The sequence below is a fragment of the Cibotium barometz genome, chromosome 64, assembly GCF_041138505.1.
Source record: "Cibotium barometz isolate CiBa-2024 chromosome 64, ASM4113850v1, whole genome shotgun sequence".
NCBI lineage: Eukaryota > Viridiplantae > Streptophyta > Polypodiopsida > Cyatheales > Cibotiaceae > Cibotium > Cibotium barometz.
The window spans coordinates 28,360,657-28,383,601 of NC_141109.1; positions in this window are offsets into that span (position 1 = coordinate 28,360,657).

Here is a 22,945-nt window from a genome sequence, read left to right on the forward strand (position 1 = left end):
TAAAAATAAAATTCTTTATGCATCTATTTATGCATAAAATCAAAATTGATGAGAACAACACTTTTGAAATAAAAATAGATTTTTTAATGCATCTTTCTATGCATAAAATTAAAATTGATAAGAATAACTCTTTTGGAATAAAAATAAAATTCTTTATGCATCTATTTATGCATAAAATCAAAATTGATGAGAATAACACTTTTGAAATAAAAATAGATTTCTTTATGCATCTTTCTATGCATAAAATAAAAATTGATGAGAATAATACTTTTTGGATTAAATTAAATTCTTTATGCATCCTTCCATGCATAAATTGAGTTTAGTAGGAATTACACTTTTAGAATGAAAGAATATCTCTTATGAATCTAATTTATGCATAAAATCTATTTATAATGAAAATCACACTTTTAATATATTTTAAAAAAATCTTTTATGCATATGTTTATGCATACAAATCATTTATGATGAAAATCACTGTTTTAATATAAAGAATTTCTTTTATGCATCCATTTATGCATAAAAATCATTTATGATGAAAATTAAACTTTTATAATCAAAATAATAATTTCAGTATGCTTCCTTCTATGCATAGAATTTAATTCTAAAGAAAGTAACACTTTTTTAATAAAATATTTTTAGTATGCATTTTTTTATACCTGGGATGAAAATTAACACTTTAAGAATACATATACGATGGGAATTACTCTTTTTGAATTAAAAAAAGTAAAACTTATTTTACACAATTTTAAAAATTTTTGCCATAACCTCCTTTGTATGGCTGACCATTTTTTAATTTTTAATTCTCTAAAATTAATTAGAAGTTTACCAAGAGTATTTAAATCATTCTAATATAAACATTTTCTACTTATCAAAAAAGAGAAACATTATGAAAACTTGATTTTATCCATTAATCATTCATCTAGGATAAAGAATGGTTGGATTTACTAAAGAAGAGAGGGGAATGCCTTTTTTCAATGAGGCATAACATCATAATCATTTTAGAGAAGACAAAAATCATTAAAATTAAGCATAAATGGGAATTTATGTATTTCCTTATTACTACCATTTATCAGTTAACTTCAATAGCATCAAAAAGCCATTCCAATTAAGCTTCTCAAGCTTGAGAGGGGTTGAGAAGAGAGAAACATTGAGAAATTATAGAAAAAGATCAAAATTCACCCTTTACCTTACAAATTGCTTGATTCTTTGATCACGGTAGAGGCCCCCAACCAATCAATTGGTTTGGTATGTTGATGGAGCCACCAATGGAGATTGAAGAAGGAGGGAAGTCCAATTTCTTCAATTTGGAGAGAATTTTAGAGAATAGTAAAAATTATCATTATTTCAACATAATTCTGGCATAGTATAATTCTCCTATTTTTTTACAAAGAACTCAGGTTCTATTTATAGGAGAGAGAGGCTCTAACCAAGACCAACTAATTTCTAAAGTTTTCCAGATTCAATTTAGTTGAATTTGGACCAGGTTTAGACCTAGTTTGGTTCCTTTTTGATTCGGTTTGATCCAAGAGAGAGGAGAGATAAAAATATCACATTATTATTGAGTTTAACACTCATTCAAGCATGTGAAGTAGGCGCCTCCTTGAAGGGACTCCCCTTCCTTACACATGTGTCAAAATGGAATCATTATACCCAAAATATCTCATTTTTTTAGTAATACTCATATAGTTTTTCACTATAACCCTTGTACATAGCAACTCTTCATCTTATGTGAGCATTTACTCATTTTTGGGGGGATTTTCTTTATTTCTTCCATTTATCTCCTCCACACATTTGGATGAATCTGATTGGCTCCTCAAAACCTTAATTTAAATTTTTTAGAAAACTTAGACCCCCAGGATAAGGCCTTTTGAAAATATTATAATTTATTTCGAATGCACCTTCTGAAAATCTTTTTGAACTTCTGTTTTGGGGGGACTTATTTAAATATGAAGAGATATTTTTTCATCCAAAAATATCCAAAATCTGAATAACCTCTCTCTAGAATATTTTCTCTCTCTAGGCCAAAATAGGTTGAAACAAGATCTTTTATATTTCTGAAGAGGGTTTTGACTACAAGGGAAGATACTGGACATCCTGAGAGGCTGGGGAGGAATCTTACATTCTACCCCACTTAAAAAATGCGAGATGTCCTCATCTCGCAGGTGGAGTATGATCTCTTTCATCTTCTTCTTCTTCTTCAAGAGGATGTATGGATGTGGATGTACGAATGTGGATGTGTGTGTGGAATAATGAATGTGAATGTGTATGTGGAATAATGAATGCGAATGTGTATGTGAAATGATGTGACGTCGATATGAGTGAATGGATGAGATGTGATGACATGTGAATTAGGATGTGAATAAATGATATGTGATGTGAATGAATTTGATGTGATGTGATGGAAAATGATGTGATTGGATGAGAATGAGTACACATATGAATGGAATGTGGAATAAGTAATGTGGACTGATGAGGGATAATGTGGAAAGACAAGAGTTCATTATAGAAACTATAATTGTGAATTGTTTGTTGTAATGCTAGCAAGATGAGACACCCATAACCTCACACCCATGGTTCACTGTCTCATTCAGGCGTCTCATTCAAGCGAGACGGGACCTAACAATAACATCTCCTGATCGGAATGACATATCAGATAAAAAGTGCATGTGGAAAATGTGAGTGCACAGGCAAATGTGACTATTGAGTGATAGGTCTAACATGGACCAGGCCTAGGCCCACCATGTCTCTCCCATCCAGAGATGTCCCAGCAACTGCCATGCAAGTGCAGTGCACAAATAAAATGCAAATAAAACCATCCAAATGCTAGCCAGTTACTAGACATCATTCCCACTCAATCCTCACAATGTCCTCACAATCATCTGATAACATGGACTGACTCACCGTCCCTCAGGCACCATCCCCTCTTACCTGACTGAAGGGTCGGAAGATATGACACTGAACCCTTATCCAAATGACAAAAGTCATGACTAAACATACCACATCCAACTGACAATAACCCAAACAAAAAATAAAATCACACAGTCAACACACAAAATCAATCAAAAAACATACCAATCACTCACAAACAAAACAAAAAATCAAAAATTACACTGAGTTAGACTAGACTCAGCTACCACAATCCCTAAACACGATTACTCGCATGCAAGCCAAGGCAATCACGGGAATTGCGCAAGAGAGAAAGAGAAGGTCATAATGGAACGTCACAAAATCCGAAACCTCAAAACAACCCAACTAAAAAGCAAGCGATTAAAGTGGGTAAGGGTAAGGATAAAGTGATAGTGCAGAGTGGTTCTGATGAGGATACGGCCATTGTAGCAACCTTAGAGACCACAAGGAGTTTAGAAAGAAAATCTAGTCAAGGAGGTAAAGGAGACGAGGGACTGAAAGTAGAGAAGATAGAAGAGCCAAGATCAAATACACCAAGTGGATTTCACGAGTATCCTAATCCTATTCAGGAGAAGGAGAATTTGGTGAAGGCCAAGGCTCTAGTTGAAGAATGTCAAGCAACGCAGGTAGAATCCAGAGCGCCAATGGACATTAGGTTCCCAAAACATCAAAAATACCCAATGCATAGAGCACCAGTCAAAGTACCATCCATTATAGCAGAATTGAACGAAGACCAAATGTCAAATGATAAACCACTGCTTATGGATCGTATGTTTGAAGAGGATCCGATTATGGAAAGGTTAAGACATGAGGGTCTGAATAACCTTCATGATAATATAGAGAGACAGTCTGATGGCATTACGGTGCCGGGTTGGACCAAGAGATGTCGCAGGACTTGCTGCATTTCTGTCCATGGAAGTCAAAATGCCAATTGCTACATTGCTAAGGGGAAACCCGACATTATGGCATGACTTATCAGATTGGATGAACAGACACCTTGATTCAATTACGGAATCTCATGATTACGGATGGACAAAAGAGGAGTCAAACTTAGAAGATGACACGCCAATGGTGCCTATCAATAAGTTAGGCCAATATTTTGAGAGTGATGACTCTAATGCAGTCATTCCGATATCGTATCATCATAGGAAGGTGGAAGGCATCCTGGATGGTGGTGCCGGAGTGAGCATCATGACCAAACAGTGTTGGGAAAAATGGGGAAGCCCGCTCATGGAGAAAACCTCACTAATAGTCAAGTTGGCTGATGGAACCACTACAAGGCCAGTGGGTGTGGTGAAGGATCTGAAAGTCAAAACTTTTGGCATCACCTACCACGTATGGTTTGTTGTCATGGACTTCAAGAATCCAATTGACTCATATGATATTATCCTAGGGAGACCGTTCCTTAGATCAGCAGGAGTAGTGCACGATTGGTCATCCAATACAATCTAACTCAGGAAGGATACTTCAGTAACAAAGGTGGACTTTACAATGTGGAAGTCTCATCCACTTGGTGGCAACTTGTTTGCTGCCAAATCAGAAACAATCGCCAGGACAACAACTGCTAATCAGTTTGAAGCGTCCAATGAGAGAAGAATTGGAGGTGATGCGGATAACACATGGTATGCATCTCTACCTGAACCAGAGTACTCGCATAACTGGATGCATTTACTTGCAACCATTGATATATCAGAGAAAAGAGGAACTCACATGGTTAAGGATGAGAGCCGCTCAGAGGGTACAATATGTTGAGATATCAAGCTCCACTCATGATATGCCAGGGTGATCGTTGTGCATTTATGTCACCGACTTGTTCGCTGTAGATGCGGTTGGTACACCGCCCATGAATAATAGCTGGATGACAGCTATCCTTATGTACTCTAGTTCGTGGCTCAGTTAGTATGCTACCTTAGTTAGCTGAGTTTGGTTTGAGACCCACATATAGGGTTCTTCTATCTCTTTGTACTTGAGTTCTTTTGGCTTTCACAACTAAGAAGAGGAAAACTGTTTTCAGCCTCCACCTTTGTGTGTATTCCCCCATTGTGTATGTGAGAAAGCCACAAGTGAGACTCTTTCCTTCTCTCCCACTATCTTCACATGGTATCAGAGCCTGGTTCATGATAAGGAGCTCAAGAAAGCAAACCAAGTTCGCGGTGTCCTGGTAAGAGGACCAGTGTTGCTTTCCATTTTTGAGTTTGGGAGCAAATCTCTGCAGGTAGCACAACTAGAAAGTACAAGAGTGCATTGTCTCAGATTGAGATGCCCTTCGCGGTGTGGCGAGAGGGCAGTATATGCTACGGGAAAAGGCAAAGCCCTTGGTCACTGAATTTTTCTGATTCGAGGCCATTTTGGGGCTCGTTTTGGAGGCGGAAGTTCTCCGCACGCACTCAGAAAAAGGCCCTGTTTTTGCTGTGCGACCATTGTTCTGTAGGTCAGTGAAAAGTTGCCACAGAAATTGCATTGTATGCCTGTGCACAGAGATATTGGTAGTTACAGAATCATCCTTGTTGCCTGTTGATGCAAAATCATCACTAGGAAGTGACTGTGTGGTCAAATACCACTTTCGTCAGTTTTGCAGATTTGCCCTTGTGAGGCTGAAGTGTTGTTTTTTGCAGAGACAGAATATTTTGTAGTGTTCTATAATGGCGTCTGATTCTCTTTCACAGATTGTCACTGAAAAGCTTGACAAGAACAACTTCCAAGCATGGAAGTTTAGAATGACAAATTTCCTTATGGGAAAAGGATATTGGGACTTCATTACAGGAAATGAAGGAGAACCAGTTCTTCCTACCAATCAACAGGAAATGCAGGCATTTAAAGGATGGCATGAGAGAGCCAGAAAAGTTATGTATTGGCTGTCTATTAGTATTTCAAATTCTATGATTGTGCATATTCAGGATGCAAGTACGCCAAAGGAGGCATGGGATACTTTGGCAAAAATTTATAGCACAAATACACAAGCCAGGAAAATGCAGCTCAAGCAGGAGTTGCACAATGTGCAGAGAGAAAGTATGAGCATCAATGACTACCACATGAAGGTGAAGAAGATTGCAGATGCACTTGCTTCCACTGGGTCGCCAGTGGAAGATGATGATTTAGTTTCTGTGACCTTGAATGGTCTAGGAAAGGATTATGCACAGTTCCAGACATCTATTTTTGTCCGTGAAAAATTTCCTGATTTTGAGGAGTTGATTGCTCTTCTAATTTCTGAGGAGCAGAGAAATGGTGGTGCATCTTCTTCAGGAGGAACTTCAAAAGAAACTATCTTCTACTCAAATGCTAGAAGAGGTAGAGCCAGAGGTAGAGGAGGCCGATTTGGAGGCTGTGGTAGAAATCAAAATATGCAGCAAACTCAAGAAAACCAGTCCTATGGAGGAGGACATGGTAACTCTAGAGGCAGGGGGAGCCAAAGAGGTCGTGGTGGGATGGCAAAGAGGCCAAAATGCAAACAGCAATGTTGAATGCTACTACTATGGTAAAATGGGTCATATGGCTAAAGACTGCTATAAAAAGCAGAATGACATCATGAATGGAAAATTGCAACAAGGGAATTATGCATCTTCTAGTAGACAAGGTGATGACAGAAATGAGCATCTGTTTATGGTGCAGCACATGATCAATTCTGTGACAAGTGTAGAAGAAAGCAACGATGTGTGGTATGTTGACTCAGGTGCGTCAAACCACATGACAGGTCATGCAGAATGGATGCAAGATGCAAGGAAAATGGAAAAACCAAGATTTGTGGAGACTGGTGATGATACTGCACATCCTATTGTGCAGATTGGTAAAATTCCTTTATCTATGGAGGATGGGAAAAAGAAATACCTGTTAGATGTATTTCATGTCCCGAATATCACCAAGAACCTGGCTTCTGTTGGTCAAATGGTTGAGCAGGGCTTGCAGGTCAGATTTAATCCTCTCATGGATGCTTTGTTGAGGATATGAAAAATAAAGGTCGCTTGATAGCAAAAGGAAAGAAGAAGGGTAGGATGTTTACGTTGAATGCGGACATGCCTGAATTGAGTGCAGCAATGTTTGCACTGGTGGCCAGCGTCATCCCAAAGAAGATGTAAATGCATGTTACGTAAGTAACATAGTCCATATATTATAATATTGTATTCCATTCATTATAGGCCATGGGCCAACAAGGGTGATTAGAGGGCAAAAAGGCTAAGGCCAAGTTTTAGGGTTGAACCTCCGTTCAAAAGGTCTTTGTATAAAAGCCAAGGTTGTTGACTTTTATCTTCATTCCTTCATTTGCTTGAGCTGGAATAGAGAGAAGAGCTTCATTCACTCTTGTGTGTTGTCTTGTCTCCCTTCTTTTCCATTTACTCTTGCTTTGTTGCTACACATACAATCGATTCCCCATTCACCACGCTCACGATTCTCCCTTCTATTCTTCTCATTCCATTTCCCCCCAACAATCGCGTAGTAGCTTAGATCAAATTCGAGGACGGTGCCTGTGACAACACCGCACAACTGCAAGACAACCAGCTCCCACAAGGAAGTTGCTTGGAGGTTGAGCTCTCCGAAGCGGCTCGGTTGAAGATCCCCACGACGCATTGGTCTCTGTCAAAGAAGACTTAACACATGAGCGTGGTGAAGGGGAATCGATCGTAGTTGTAGCAACAATGACAAGAGTAAAAGAAAGAAGGAAGCAAATGGACATCATCACAAGGATGAAAGAAACTTGCTCTCTATTCCATACTCAAGCACAGGAGAGAATGATGACCAAGTCAACCTTCTTGGTTTTTATACATAGACTTTTTGAAGGGAGGTTTAACCCTAATTCCTTGCCTAGCTTTCTAGCCCTTATTTGGCACTATTGGCCCACGGCCTATAATGAATCAGAATACAATGTTTTGCATAATGAATCATAATGCAATGATTTGCCAAAATGGAGGATGCTACTTGCGTAACAACCACATCTTGTACGAGCCGTCGAGTGCTCATATGCACCTATGTAAAGGATGCAATCATTTGGACATGCATGAATCTTGTTGTAAGCCATTCCTACTAATGCAATTATTCTATTTGCCTCTTTTCTTGATTCTGCATTGTATTCCCTTTTGGAATTAGTATTTGAAGCAACATGTGTATAAACTCATTCAAATGTCATTGAAATATACATCAAATGAAAAAAGATAGAAATCTCAATGTACATGGAGTTAGTAAAAGATCTTACTAAAACAAGGATGAAGAGCTAGTGTTCGACCATCTATTGTGAAGATAGTGGGAGAGAAGGAAGGAGTCTCACTTGTGGCTTTCTCACATACACAATGGGGGAATACACACAAAAGTGGAGGCTGAAAACAGTTTTCCTCTTCTTAGTTGTGAAAGCCAAAAGAACTCTAGTACAAAGAAATACAAGAACCCTATATGTGGGTCTCAAACCAAACTCAGCTAACTAAGGCGGCATACTAACTGAGCCAGAACCAGAGTACATAATTATAGCTGTCATCCAGCTATTATTCATGGGTAGTGTACCAACTGCATCTGCAGCTAACAAGTCGGTGACATAAATGCACAACGGTCACCCTGGCATATCACGAGTGGAGTTCGATATCTCAACACTCCCCCTCGAGCTCAATCCCAATTCTTGCACACCAAGTAGGTCTCTGAACTTGCGCAGCTTCTCTATGCCCAATGCCTTCGTGAATATGTCAGCTACCTGATCCTCTGTGCTGACATAAACTAGTTCAATAAGACCTAGTAAAACCTTCTCCCGCACATAGTGATAATGCACCTCAATGTGCTTTGTTCTAGCATGATAGACTGGGTTATTTGCCAAGTGTATACTGCTCATGTTGTCACAAAATAAATGACAACTGGCCCATCTGTAGACTGATGCATATCATAAAGTAGCTTATGCAACCAAGCTACCTCACATGCAGCCATTGTTGCACCCCTGTACTCAGCCTCTGTGCTCGACAAGGCAACTGTAGGCTATTTCTTGCTGCTCCAAGTGACTGCAGCACTCCCAAAAGAGAACACATATCCACTGGTAGATCGTCTATCAGAAATACTACCAGCCCAATCAGCATCAGTGTATCCATGCAATTGTATCTGAACCCCAGTCTCATAAAATAGTCCATACTGCAATGTGGACTTCACATACCTGAGTAAGCGTCTAGCCGCATCCAAATGCGGTTTCCTTGGAGCTTGCATAAACTGACTTACCAATCCAATAGCATAGCTCAAATCTGGCCTGGTAATAGTCATATAAATCAAACTTCCTACTATGCGTCTATACATAGTAGGGTCTTCCAGAAGCTCACCTGCATCTGCGCTCAGCTTCACATTCTGCTCCCATATTTGGACAGCATGTCATCCCATATTTGGACAGCATGTCCAATCCATACTGCCTCTGCAAGAGCCGTATCCCACCACTTGGTGATCTAATCACCTCAATGCCCAAGAAATAACGCAGCTCTCCCAAATCCTTCATCTCAAACTTTTGCTTCAATAGCATTTTCACATGAAGGATATCTTCATCACTATCACCTGTGATGATCAAATCATCAACATAAATGACAAGCAGCATAATACCTTTCTCTATTTTTCTCACATAAAGTGAGAAATCTACCTTGGAAATCTGAAAGCCAATAGTGACAAGATACTGTCCTATCTTGTCAGACCATGCTCTTGGTGCTTGCTTCAAGCCATACAAGGCTTTCTTCAACGTGCAAACAAACTCAAGATGAACAGCATGCACATAACCTGGTGGCTGCTCCATATAGACCTCTTCTTGCAAATCACCATGCAAGAAGGCATTCTTTACATCCATCTGATGTAAAGACCATCCCTTTGATGCAGCCATAGTAATGACTGCTCTTACGATTGCCATCCTTGCAACCGGACTGAATGTTTCTTCATAATCAATGCCATATGTCTGTGCATACCCCTTGACAACTAATCTTGCCTTGTATCTGTTCACAAAACCATCTGCATTGTGCTTCACCTTATAAACCCACTTACAACCAATTGCATTCTTGTATTTAGGCAAAGGCACCAATTCCCATGTAGCATTTGCTTCCAAGGCATTCATTTCTTCATCCATGGCTTTCTCCCATTTTTCTTTTCCCATGGCTTGCTCAAAAGAAGTGGGTTCTAGTTCCTGTATCACTTTGACCATATAGGCATAGTGAATGGCTGTAAATCCATCATATTTCAGCCTATCCACAGGATACCTCACTAGCTCTTGTAGATCTGCACAAAATAGGCTCACTTCCAGGTGCTCTCAAAACATCCTTAGTCTTCCTTACTCTAGGTGTAACAACAGAAGAAATACCCAACTCATCATCAATGCTATGTTCTGAGCCACTAGTTTCACCATCCACATAAGAGTGACCTGCATTCACATCAAACATGGGCTGATCTACCTTCTCTTTTCCTTGTCGCGTGATACCTGCATACCACTATCTGCATTGCTTTGAGGAGATTCTCCTGATCTCAATCTGCCTGTCCATGGCAAAGAATGTGAACCACTACTAGAGGACACTCCAAGTCCACTAATATTTTATGATTGCTGCTGTGAATTCTGTGCAGCATTACCATTTTGTGCATCTACATCATCAATCACATTTACTGGTTTATACCAGCTGCTCATCTCATCAAAAACAACATCTCTGCTCACTGTAAACATACGAGTAGAAGGGTTATAGCATCTATACCCTTTCTGCTGCTGCAGAGAATAACCAATAAAGATGCACTTCTAAGCTTTTGGATCCAACTTGGCCCTCAACTCATCTAACACATGAACATAGGCAATGCAACCAAAAATTTCCAAATGAGAAATATCTGGTTTCCTACCAGTATACCTCTCCTCTGGAGTCATGCCATGTATTGCTGCAGTGGGAGTCCTGTTCATTATGTAGACTGCTGTAGCAACTGCTTCAGCCCAATAAAAATCTGGCAGGTCTTTTTCGTTGAGCATGGCACGAGAGAGATACCTCTCCAATATGCCTGTTTTACCTTTCTGCAAGTCCATTTTGCTGTGGGGGGGTATGACTGCAAAATATTGCTACTTTATGCCATGCTCCTGCAAGAACCTTGCAAACGCATTTGAGAGGTACTCTCCCCCTCCATTTGACCTTAGGCATTTTATTTGCAGGCCTGTTTCTTTTTCAACCATAGGTTTAAAAGCTTTGAAATGCCCAAACACTTCACTTTTCTTTTTCATAAAATACACCCAAACTTTTCTACTATAGTCATCAATAAAAGTGACAAAAGAATGACAGCCTCCAATAGATGAAGCCTTAGTAGTCCACACATCAGAGTGGATTAATTCCAATGGCTTCTTACTCTCTTGAACATGTCTAAGAAATGGTTTCCTTGCCTGTTTTCCAAATTGACAGGCTTCACATACCTTATGCATTTCTGCAACCTTGAATTTAGGCAATCGTACAATGATATTTTGGGCCTGCATTGATTTAAGTCGCTATACGTTAACATGACCAATGCGTTTATGCCAGATATCAATATCTGCAACTACACTGGTCCCATGTGCAAACATTGCTGCACTTAATTCAGGCATGTCCGCATCCAACGTAAACATCCTGCCCTTCTTCTTTCCTTTTCCTATCAAGCAATCTTTATTTTTCATATCCTCAACAAAGCATCCATGAGGATTAAATCTGACCTGCAAGCCCTGCTCAACCATTTGACCAATAGAAACCAAGTTCTTGGTGATATTCGGGACATGAAATACATATGACAGGTATTTCTTTTTCCCATCCTGCATACACAAAGGAATTTTACCAATCTGCACAATAGGATGTGCAGTATCATCACTAGTCTCCACAAATCCTGGTTTTTTCATTTTCCTTACATCCTGCATCCATTCTGCATGACCTGTCATGTGGTTTGACGCACCTGAGTCAACATACCACACGTCGTTGCTTTCTTCTGCGCTTGTCACAGAATTGTTCATGTGTTGCACCATAAACAGATGCTCATTTTTGTCATCACCCTGTCTACTAGAAGATGCATAATTTCCTTGCTGCAATTTTCCATTTATGATGTCATTCTGCTTTTTATAGCAGTCTTTAGCCATATGACCCATTTTACCACAGTAGTAGCATTCAACATTGCTGTTTGCATTTTGGCCTCTTTGCCATCCACCACGACCTCTTTGGCTCCCCCTTCTTCTAGAGTTACCATGTCCTCCTCCATAGGACTGGTTTTCTTGAGTTTGCTGCATATTCTGATTTCTACCACAGCCTCCGGATCGGCCTCCTCTACCTCTACCTCTACCTCTACCTCTACCTCTACCTCTACCAGCATTTGAGTAGAAGACAGTTTCTTTTGAAGTTCCTCCTGAAGAAGATGCACCACCATTTCTCTGCTTCTCAGAAATTAGAAGAGCAATCAACTCCTCAAAATTAGGAAATTTTTCACGGATGGAAATGGATGTTTGGAACTGTGCATAATCCTTTCCTAGACCATTCAATGTCACAGAAACTAAATCATCATCTTCCACTGGCAACCCAATGGAAGCAAGTGCATCTGCAATCTTCTTCACCTTCATGTGGTAGTCATTGATGCTCATACTTTCTCTCTGCACATTGTGCAACTCCTGCTTGAGCTGTATTTTCCTGGCTTGCGTATTTGTGCTATACATTTTTGCCAAAGTATCCCATGCCTCCTTTGGCGTACTTGCATCTTGAATATGCACTAGAATCTGAAATACTGATAGACAGCCAGTACATAACTTTTCTGGCTCTCTCATGCCATCCTTTAAATGCCTGCATTTGCTGTTGTTTGGGAACATTAGGAAGAACTGGTTCTTCTTCATTTCCTGTAATGAATTCCTAATATCCTTTTCCCATAGGAAATTCGTCGTTCTAAAATTCCATGCTTGGAAGTTGTTCTTGTCAAGCTTTTCAGTGACAATGTGTGAGAGAATCAGACGCCATTACAGAACACTACAAAATATTCTGTCACTGCAAAAAACACAGCTTCAGCCTCACAAGGGCAAATCTGCAAAACTGATGAAAGTGGTATTTGACCACACAGTCACTTCCTAGTGATGATTTTGCATCAACAGGCAACAAGGATGATTCTGTAACTCCCAATATCTCTGCGCACAGGCATACGATGCAATTTCTGTGGCAACTTTTCACCAACCTACAGAACAGTGGTCGCATAGCAAAAACAGGGCCTTTTTTTGAGTGCGTGCGGAGAACTTCTGCCTCCAAAACGGGCCCCGAAATGGCCTCGAAGAATCAGAAAAATAAAGTCATTCAGGGCTTTGCCCTTGCCCGTAGCATATACTGCCCTCTCGCCACACCGCAAAGGGCGTCTCAATCTGAGACAATGTACTCTTGCACTTTCTGGCTGTGCTACTACCTGTAGAGATTTGCTCCCAAACTCGAAAAAGGAAAGCAACACTGGTCCTCTTACCAGGACACTGCAAACTTGGTTTGCTTTCTTCAGCTCCTTACCACGAACCAGGCTCTGATACCATGTGAAGATAGTGGGAGAGAAGGAAGGAGTCTCACTTGCGGCTTTCTCACATACACAATGGGGGAATACACTCAAAAGTGGAGGCTGAAAATAGTTTTCCTCTTCTTAGTTGTGAAAGCCAAAAGAACTCTAGTACAAAGAAATAGAAGAACCCTATATGTGGGTCTCAAACCAAACTCAGCTAACTAAGGTGGCATACTAACTGAGCCACGAAGTAGAGTACATAAGGATAGCTCTCATCCAGCTATTATTCATCGGCGGTGTACCAACCACATCTGCAGCTAACAAGTCGGTGACATAAATGCACAACGATCACCTTGGCATATCACGAGTGGAGCGCGATATCTCAACATCTATAAGTTGCTTGCAACTTTAAGGTCTACGGAATGCTGGAAAGGCACAAGTTGCTTGCCCTTTCATATAACGAGGACTTGCTTCAAATCGTAAGCTCTCATCCTTTGAACCAATGTCATGTTATGGGGGCAAGCCATCCCCTTCAATGTCATCCTCTTTAGTTGCTTCATTAGTGGGTGACGAAGGATCAAAGTAAGTATTTATCATATCTTGTATTATGGAATCCTCTTTAGTTGCTTCATTAGTGGGTGACAAAGGATCAAAGTAAGTATTTATCATATCTTGTATTATGGAATCCTCGCTGAGTCTATCCTCTTCATTTACTGCATCATTATCGTCAATGTTGTTTTGTGTTTCTTCATAACCCTTGCCTTCCATAAATTCGATGTGAATGGGACAACATTGATTTATGAGGATGATGATATAAAGCATGTGCTCTAGAGCCCCCTACATAAAACCATTATCTTCAGTGAATTTGAATAAAAATAATGCACGAAAGAGGGAAGAAAGAAATATAGCTTTTACCCCTTCATTCAACTCAACCTTTGGTAAAGTTTGGAAGCAACCATTTTTGTGAATGTGTCATCCTCACAGTACATAGCCTCCTTATTGCACCTTTGCATTGAGCACTCACATGCATTTTTTCCATAAAGATACTTTTCTTTTGATATACCTTGTGACATTGAAGCCATCTACAAAAACACGTTATTGTTAAAAAAACATGTCAACTTATTGAATTAAAACATGTCAACGCATGTTATGATGGGTGGTAACAAGCTAAGGATGTCCACTTTTTGTCCACCTTACGTGAAGTGTGACACCCCAGTCATGGAAAAATAAAGGATTGAAATCCAATGACACGTGGAGGCTCAGGAAAACTGATACCACGATCGTGGTATTTTTTGCAACTGCCACATCAGCATAATACCACAATCATTCTGTGTGTCATGGACAAAAAAAAGTAATGAGGGGGCTGGTAGCAAGCTAAGGGTGTTCACTTTTTGTCCACCTTATGTGAAGTGTAGTACCCCCTTCGTGGAAAAACAAAAGATTGAAATCTAATAAAATAAGGACACGTGGAAGCTCGAGAAAACTTTGATACCACGATCTTGGTGTTTTTTGTAACTACTACATTAGCATAATACCACGATCGTTTTGTGTGCCATGCCACATCTTTGATGACATGGCCATGTCAACATAGCATGATAATGCTATTTGTAAACAATGACATGGGTAGAGAATGCATCAGAGATGCTCATGTGTCATCCTAGTGACAAAATACCACGATCATGGTACGTAGATGTGGATAATGACAAACCACGATCATGCTACTATGATGGGGTACTTTTTGCATCTGTGGCGTCTCAAAGTGATGACGGTGCATGCGCATATACCATGATCATGGTATTTCTACATGTGGACCAATTGATTCAGACATACACGTGGCGCAGGTATATAAAAACTATATTTAAAAATGTCATTATATATTACCATCATGGTGGTATTGATACACGTGGACCAATATAACCTGATAGACACGTGGTATAATTATATGAAAAAAATGCATTTCAAAATATATTATATTACCACAGTTGTGGTATGATAACACATGGACAAACGAGTTTCGATAGACATGTGGCACATGTATAAAACCAAAGCACCATTTGAAAATTTCATTGTTGTATACCACAATCGTGCTTTTTGAATGGAATTTTTATTTATGAAACTCTCGACAAAATTGTTAATGGTCTTTCGACATCGAAGGACATATGATGGAGCTATGGATGGATTTGTGCCAATCGACGGGACATGGCAAGTCAGGCAAGCGATACTTGTTAAGCCTTCGATGGAGACTAACATTGTTGATATGGCAAGCTCAACACGTGCGGACATTGATGGTGGACCGCCTGGTTAGGTGGATCCGCACGTCTACACTTGGCACGTCTCAGTGATCATCATGACTCTCACATGACCACTGACTCATCACTTATCATATTTGGTTTGTTACACCTGTCTACAGCAGCTGGCATAGTTATAGCGCCAGTCGACTAGTATAGTCAGTTATGCACTATATGACTTAGTAGTCCACTTTCCTTTATGTTGTATCTTATCTATACTTTGTGTACATTGTAGAGTGTGAGGAGGAAGAAGAAAAAACCAGCAAGAAAACGTTTTTGGACTCCATATCTCTGTGTGTGTTCTTGAGTGAGCTTCTTCTTGTGAGTACTGTGTGTGTTTGATGCAGTAGCTTGAGCAAGTCCCCCCACCATGCGATTCTTGACATGGTATTAGAGCCTCATCACTGAGAGAGGCTGGTTTTGAAGGCTGAAGTGAAGGAGAGGAAGCAAGGATTTGAGCGAGCAAGCAATGGGTAAAAAGCTCCCCTATTCTCCCCTATTTCTCTTGGATATGCTTGCAAAGGCACCCGCAGCAGGGCAGAGCAAAAATCTTAGATTGCAGTGAGATTTGGTGTGCAAGTAGAGAGGTGTATATTTGTTACGCAAGTAACATAGTCCATACAATTGTATTCCATTCATTATAGGCCGTGGGCCAACAAAAAGGGTTAATTAGAAGATAAAGGGCTTAGGCCAATTTTAGGGTTAAACCTCCTTTCAAAAGGTCCTTGTATAAAAGCCAAAGTGGTTGACTTTGGTCTTCATTCTTCCTTGTTGAAGGTGTGGAATAGAGAGCACAACTTCCTTCACTATTGTGTTGTGTCTTGCCTCCTTTCTTTCCATTTGCTTTCATTTGTTGCTACGCATACGATTGTTTCCCCATTCATCATGCTCATGATTCTCCCCTCTACTCTTCTCATTCCCTCTCCCCCTTACGATCGCGTAGTAGCTCGAGTTAGAATCTGAGGACGGTGCCCGTGACAACACCGCAACAACTTCAAGTGAACCAGCTCTCACAAGGAAGTGGCTTGGAGGTTGAGCACTCTCAAGCGGCTAAGTTGTAAGATCCCCATGACACGTTGGTCTCCGTCGAAGAAGGCTTAACAAATTTGGCGCCGTTGCCGGGGAGGTAAGCAACTTTGCTTAGGTTCTTGTTGTTGTATTCCTTGTATCTAAACCGTTAGTTGGTTGTAAAGGTGAGTAGGGAAAGAAGAGTGGCCTGTGGGCTGAAAAATCAAAAACGAGTTTTTTAAGTTGCTGTTTTTTGTGTTTTTAGTTTAGATCCATGAAAAGTAGTTCTTCTACATCAAAAACGACCTATCACAGTCATCTTTTGGGCAAGATTTGACCCAGAAAGAGGCTTGTGAGGTCAAAAACACACTTTTCTCATTTCGAGTTTTTTATGTTGTTGTTTTTTGTGTTTTTTAGCTTCACATAGTTAGAAGAGCACCTACACATCACTGTGCACAAATCACAGTTTAGAAAAAACACAAAAAAATGAGCCAAACAATCAAAACTAGGTCAAAAGCATTGGCGCTGCATTAGTGTTCTAGGGCGCTGCAATAAGCTCCAACAGTCACACTAACAGCTGTCAGCACACCTAGCTGTTAGAAAATTTAATGCACTAGCTTGTCAGCATTTATTGCATCAGCACTGCATTAATTAAAGTTGACTTTTTTCAAAATTATCTCTGATTTAGTGAACACAAATCTCTGAGACACTTAATTAACCACCAACCTGTCAGCCAGTCTGTTATTGCACCGGCATTGCAATAATTATTGCAACGTGACCTCGTGGACTGATCAACCCTTAGAGTCTAAGAGTGTTTGCAGGAAGTGTTCCAAGTCAAGTTCAACCCAAAAAGTCAAACAGGCTGAAAACCCTAAGACGCTGCAACAATTTATTGCAACGCGCTACATTAATTTAGTGCATCAGGAGTCTGAAAAAAGTGCATCATACCAACATTATCAAACAAAAGTGAATTGATCACTCAGAAGTGAGCCAGAACTCAAAAGAGCCAGGGCGCTGCAATAATTTATTGCAACGCGCTGCATTAACACTATTGCATCAAAGCTTGCTGAACCCTGCATTATCACTGAACATCTCCATAGCATAAGTGCACTGATTAGCCAGAGTGAGTGAAAAGCTTAAACAAGTCAGGACACTGCGATAATTTATTGCACCAGAACTGCATAATCTGATCCTGACAGCCTGAACACTTTGACAGCAGAACTCAATTCCAACCTGAACCTTAATAACACGGTCGCACCTTAGGACCTGAAGTTGATCCAGAAGATAGTGCTTCAAACGTTGACTTAGAGGCCATTTTGGGCTCAAGTCTAACCGCAAGGGAAAGATCTTCTCTGAATAGTACATCATCTATGCTAGGACCATTGTTTGAATATGAATCAAGCACAGACAAGACTATGAGCATGGAGGACAACATGTCTAATCAGAGTGAAATTCAAGTTTCCATTGCTCAGAACACAGGGACTCAGTCCCTGACACAGTCAACCTCCAATACGATTTACGAAGGAATCACCAATTTCTTTGGAAGGTTTGACCCCCGAGCTCAACTTTTTGAGAACACAGATGACATGAATTTGTTGGCTCACACAAACACAGTGACTTCAGGACTTCCTGTCGTTACAAAACGCACAGCGAGGGTGATGACACCACCCTCTGCAAATGATCTACATTCTCAAAACTTACATGCTGAAGGTGGACCAGTCTTTCGATTTGATTCGGAAGTAGGACCATCTAATCCTCAAGGGAGTTATAGGTCATATATGAACACACAGCAGATGGAGGCAAATGTCGAGAGAGTGCCTCAACCATCAAGACATGTGCCGTACTTTCAAGATAGACCTCAAATGGCACGACCACCATCACAACAATGGCTTATCAAGGGCCGACACCTAGGTTTAACCCAGTGTCAGTAGGACCAACATTCACGCAAACTCGTCCAACAGCGAATCCACCACATGAAACACCAAGCACATCATATTATGTGGATCCTCACATGAGACAGTATCCAAGACCGGTCCCAACCCAACAAGCCCATGTACCCCCACAACCAACATATCCATATCCAAATCCACCACAAATTCCATATCAACAGCCACCTCCTATTCATCAGATATGGTATTGTCGGATGATGCAGTTAGAACGTTAGTGCAAGCTATAGGAAGGGGGGTGCCAGTGCCAGCTGCATTTCTTACAGCTAGAGAAAATCATGGGTCTAGAAATAGGTCCATTGCCATTGCCAAGTTAATCACGAAATTCCATGGAGAAGGTGATCCGATCACATATGTGGAACGATTCGAGCAAGTATGTGCCGCATTCGGAGATGTCTCCGACGGCGATAAGATTGGAGCCTTTGGAATCCAACTTGAGGGCAAGGCAGGTGCATGGTATCGAGCACTAAAAAACGAGGAGAAGGATACGTGGGAAACATTAAGAGGGTCGTTCATTTTGGAGTACTCTCCAAAAGGTCCGAAGTGGAGCCCTGTAAATCAGTTGAATCAAGTCAAACAGGGTAAAGACTCCTTGCGAGATTGCTAGAATCAAGCACTTGAACGCAAGGTGTGAGCCTCATGAGAGGCTCAGGGAGACGAACAACTCTTGCCTCGATTCTTATTGGGGTTAAGAAGTTTGAAACTGCATGATCAACTTACGGTTCTTAATATAACATCCTTCGAGACATGCAGTAAAGAAGCGATCAGGCTAGGAGATAACATGAGAGAGGGCGACGAAACTGTTAATACATCTGTACCCTCAATCGTGGGATCCAAGGATCTTGCGAGTTCATCCCGGGTTTCTAAGGAGCAATCCAAGGAAGCCAAGGATTTGAACATAGATGAGCTTGCAGACTTAACAGTCGCAAGGCTAAATCCTCAAGCAAAGAACGCAGCTCATCGCGATACCCAAGGAAATGCGCACTTATACCCAAGGAGAGATATGGTATGGTGCAATATATGCTCAGGGAACCATCCCTCAAATGAGTGTCCAAGATTAAGAGCAAGGCCACCAGCCTTGTGGTGTGGACACAGTAATAGGTGGGGAAACCACGATGCATCCCAGTGTAGATACCCCAGAATGTTGCCGCCAACACAAACTCAGAGATACCAACCAAGGCCGCAACAGCTAGCTTTACTAGCTCCACCATTACAATCAAATCAATTTGTTCAAGGAGCTAACCAAGTTAGACCAATGCCATACCAACCACAAAATGTGCCATTACCACCACCAATCCTAGGATCTCAACCACCTCCACCACGAATTACGCCAATGAATCAAGTGATGGTGGAAGAATTGTCTCAGGGTTGGAGTGAATTTGATCCACGGATCATCGAGACTTACGCTGAACAACCGTTATCCACGCAGGAGGAGGACGAATACATGAGTTACCTAAGTCATTATGTTGTTCAAGGTGATCAGCATATCCCAGTGTATCAAACAGCGCCAGTCAACACTAAGGCTAGGGATATGAACAACACAAACACGAGACCTCTAATCCAATGCTACAAGTGCAATGGACCACACAAGGCAACTGAGTGCCCACAGAAAGTGCAAGCGGGACAACCTGTCCAATGTTATGGATGCGCGGGACCTCATTATTACAAAGATTGTCCATATAGGCACAACAACGCACCGCCAGTGACACCCACAGTTGCTGCCAATGTTCCATTGTGCAGTGGATGTGGTATAGACCATCTATACAAAGATTGTTCAATGAGGCGAGCACCTGTAGATGCTTCGAACCCACGAACGACAAGTCTTAACTTGTTAGGGATTGAACGCGGACGCATTGCTCAAGTATCCCTAAACGCGATTACTCACATGAAAGCCAAGGCAATCACGTGAGAATTGCACAAAAGAGAAAGGGAAGGTCAAGCTGGAACATCACAGAATCTGAAACCCCAAAACAACCCAACCAAAAAGCAAGCTATCAAAGTGGGTAAGGGTAAAGATAAAGTGATAGTGCAGAGTGGTTCTGATGAGGACACGGCCACTGTAGCAACCTCAAAGACCACAAGAAGTTTAGAAAGAAAATCTAGTCAAGGAGGTAAAGGAGACGAGGGGTTGAAAGTAGAAAAAGCAAAAGAGCCAAGACCAAACACACCAAGTGGATTTCACGAGTACCCTAATCCGATTCTTCAGGAAAAGGAAAATTTGGTGAAGGCCAAGGCTCTAGTTGAGGAATGTCAAGCAACGCAGGTAGAATCCAGAGCGCCGGCTAACATTAAGTTCCCAAAACATCAAGATTACCCAACGCATAGAGCACCAGTCAAAGTACCATCTATTATAGCAGAACTGAACGAAGACGGATTGTCAAGTGATGAACCTCTGCTTATGAATCGTATGTTTGAGAGGAAGATCCGATTATGGAACGATTAAGACATGAGGGTCTAAACAACCTTCATGACAATATAGAAAGACAATCTGGCATTACGGTGCCGGGTGGACCAAGGGATGTCGCAGGACTTGCTGCATTTCTATCCATGGAAGTCAAAATGCCAATTGCTTCATTGCTAAGGGGAAACCCGACGTTATGGCATGACTTGTCAGATTGGATGAACGGACACCTCGACTCAATGACGAAAGCTCATAATGACAATTGGACAAAAGAAGAGTCGAACTTAGAGGACGATACGCCAATGGTGCCTATCAATAAGTTAGGCCAATATTTTGAAAGTGATGACTCTAATGCAGTCATTCCGATATCATATCATCATAGGAAGGTGGAAGCCATCCTGGATGGTGGTGCCGGCGTGAGCATAATGACCAAACAATGTTGGAAAAAATGGGGAAGCCCGCCTATGAAGAAAACCTTGCTAATAGTCAAGTTAGCTGATGGTACCACTACAAGGCCAGTCGGTGTGTTGAAGAACTTGAAGGTAAAAACTTTTGGAATCACCTACCACGTATGGTTTGTAGTCATGGACTTCAAGAATCCAATTGACTCATACGACATCATTCTAGGAAGACTGTTCCTGAGAGCAGCAGGAGTAGTGCATGATTGGTTATCCAACACACTCTACGTCAGGAAGGATAATTTAGTGACAAAAGTGGACCTTACAATGTGGAAATCTCATCCACTGGGTGTGGCAACTTGTTTGCTACCGAATCAGAAACGACCACTAGGACAACAACTGTTAATCAGTTTGAAGCGGCCAATGAGAGAAGAATGGGAGATGATGCGGATGAAACATGGTATGCATCTCTACCTGAACTAGAGTACTCGCATAATTGGATGCATTTACTTGCAACCATTGATATACCAGAGAAAAGAGGAACTCACATGGTTAAGGATGAGAGTGGCTCAGAGGGTACAATTGTCCCACTCTGCATGATCAACCTAGTCAAACACGATAAGAAGCTTAGCAGTGCATTACCAGTGAAGCCAAATCTATAGCATGTTAAGCGAAGAAATGTAATACCCACTCCTTCTTACGCCACGACTAAAATGGGTGACAATGGGGTAGCATATGTGGAATCTGACCTTCAATGGTTAAGATATGTCCAAGCAACCACGGCCGATCACGAATTCACAGAAGATTGGGGTAAGAGGATGGAAGAGATCCTGATTCCAGTAGGATCCCTGAAGATAGAAGAATCATCTTCAGAAGAGTGACAGCGGAAGGAGGATAGAGGTGAGAAAAGAACGTCGAAAGCTAGGAAACCCAAGGAATCTATTGAAACCTCACCTAAGAAACGACATGAACCGTAGCCTAAACCAGCAAGGGAAAGTATGCCATTGGACGATAAGAAGACTCGACCATCTTTACTTGAATGAGCTTCGAAGAAATCGCTAGAAGAGGAAGATCACAAGAATGTCCCGTGTGACATTTCAAGTCCTATTCTATTCAAGACCGAGACATATTTTGTGAAAAAGCTAAGCGGATAGCAGACACATATGATGATGGATTTTATGAAGGGCCCGCAAAAGTTAAGGAAGTCAATTTGGCTAGTAGGCCTAGGGAGACTCCTAAACCAGTCTTTGTGTCAGTAGACCTCAGTAACAATAAGGAGGAAGAAAGTGAGTTGATCACTTTACTAAAGGAGTATAAGGATTGTTTTGCCTGGTCTTACAAGGACATGAAGGGCATGCCGCCAGAAGTGGTGCAACACACGATCCCCATAAGAGATGACGCAAAGCCAGTGCAACAACGACCTTATGACATGAATCCTAAGTATGAAATGATAGTAAAAGAGGAGATTGACAAACTCCTAGATGTGGGATTCATATATGAAATCGAGCATACCGAATGGGTGTCTCCCATTGTAATTGTAACGAAGAAGAATGGAAAAATACGAGT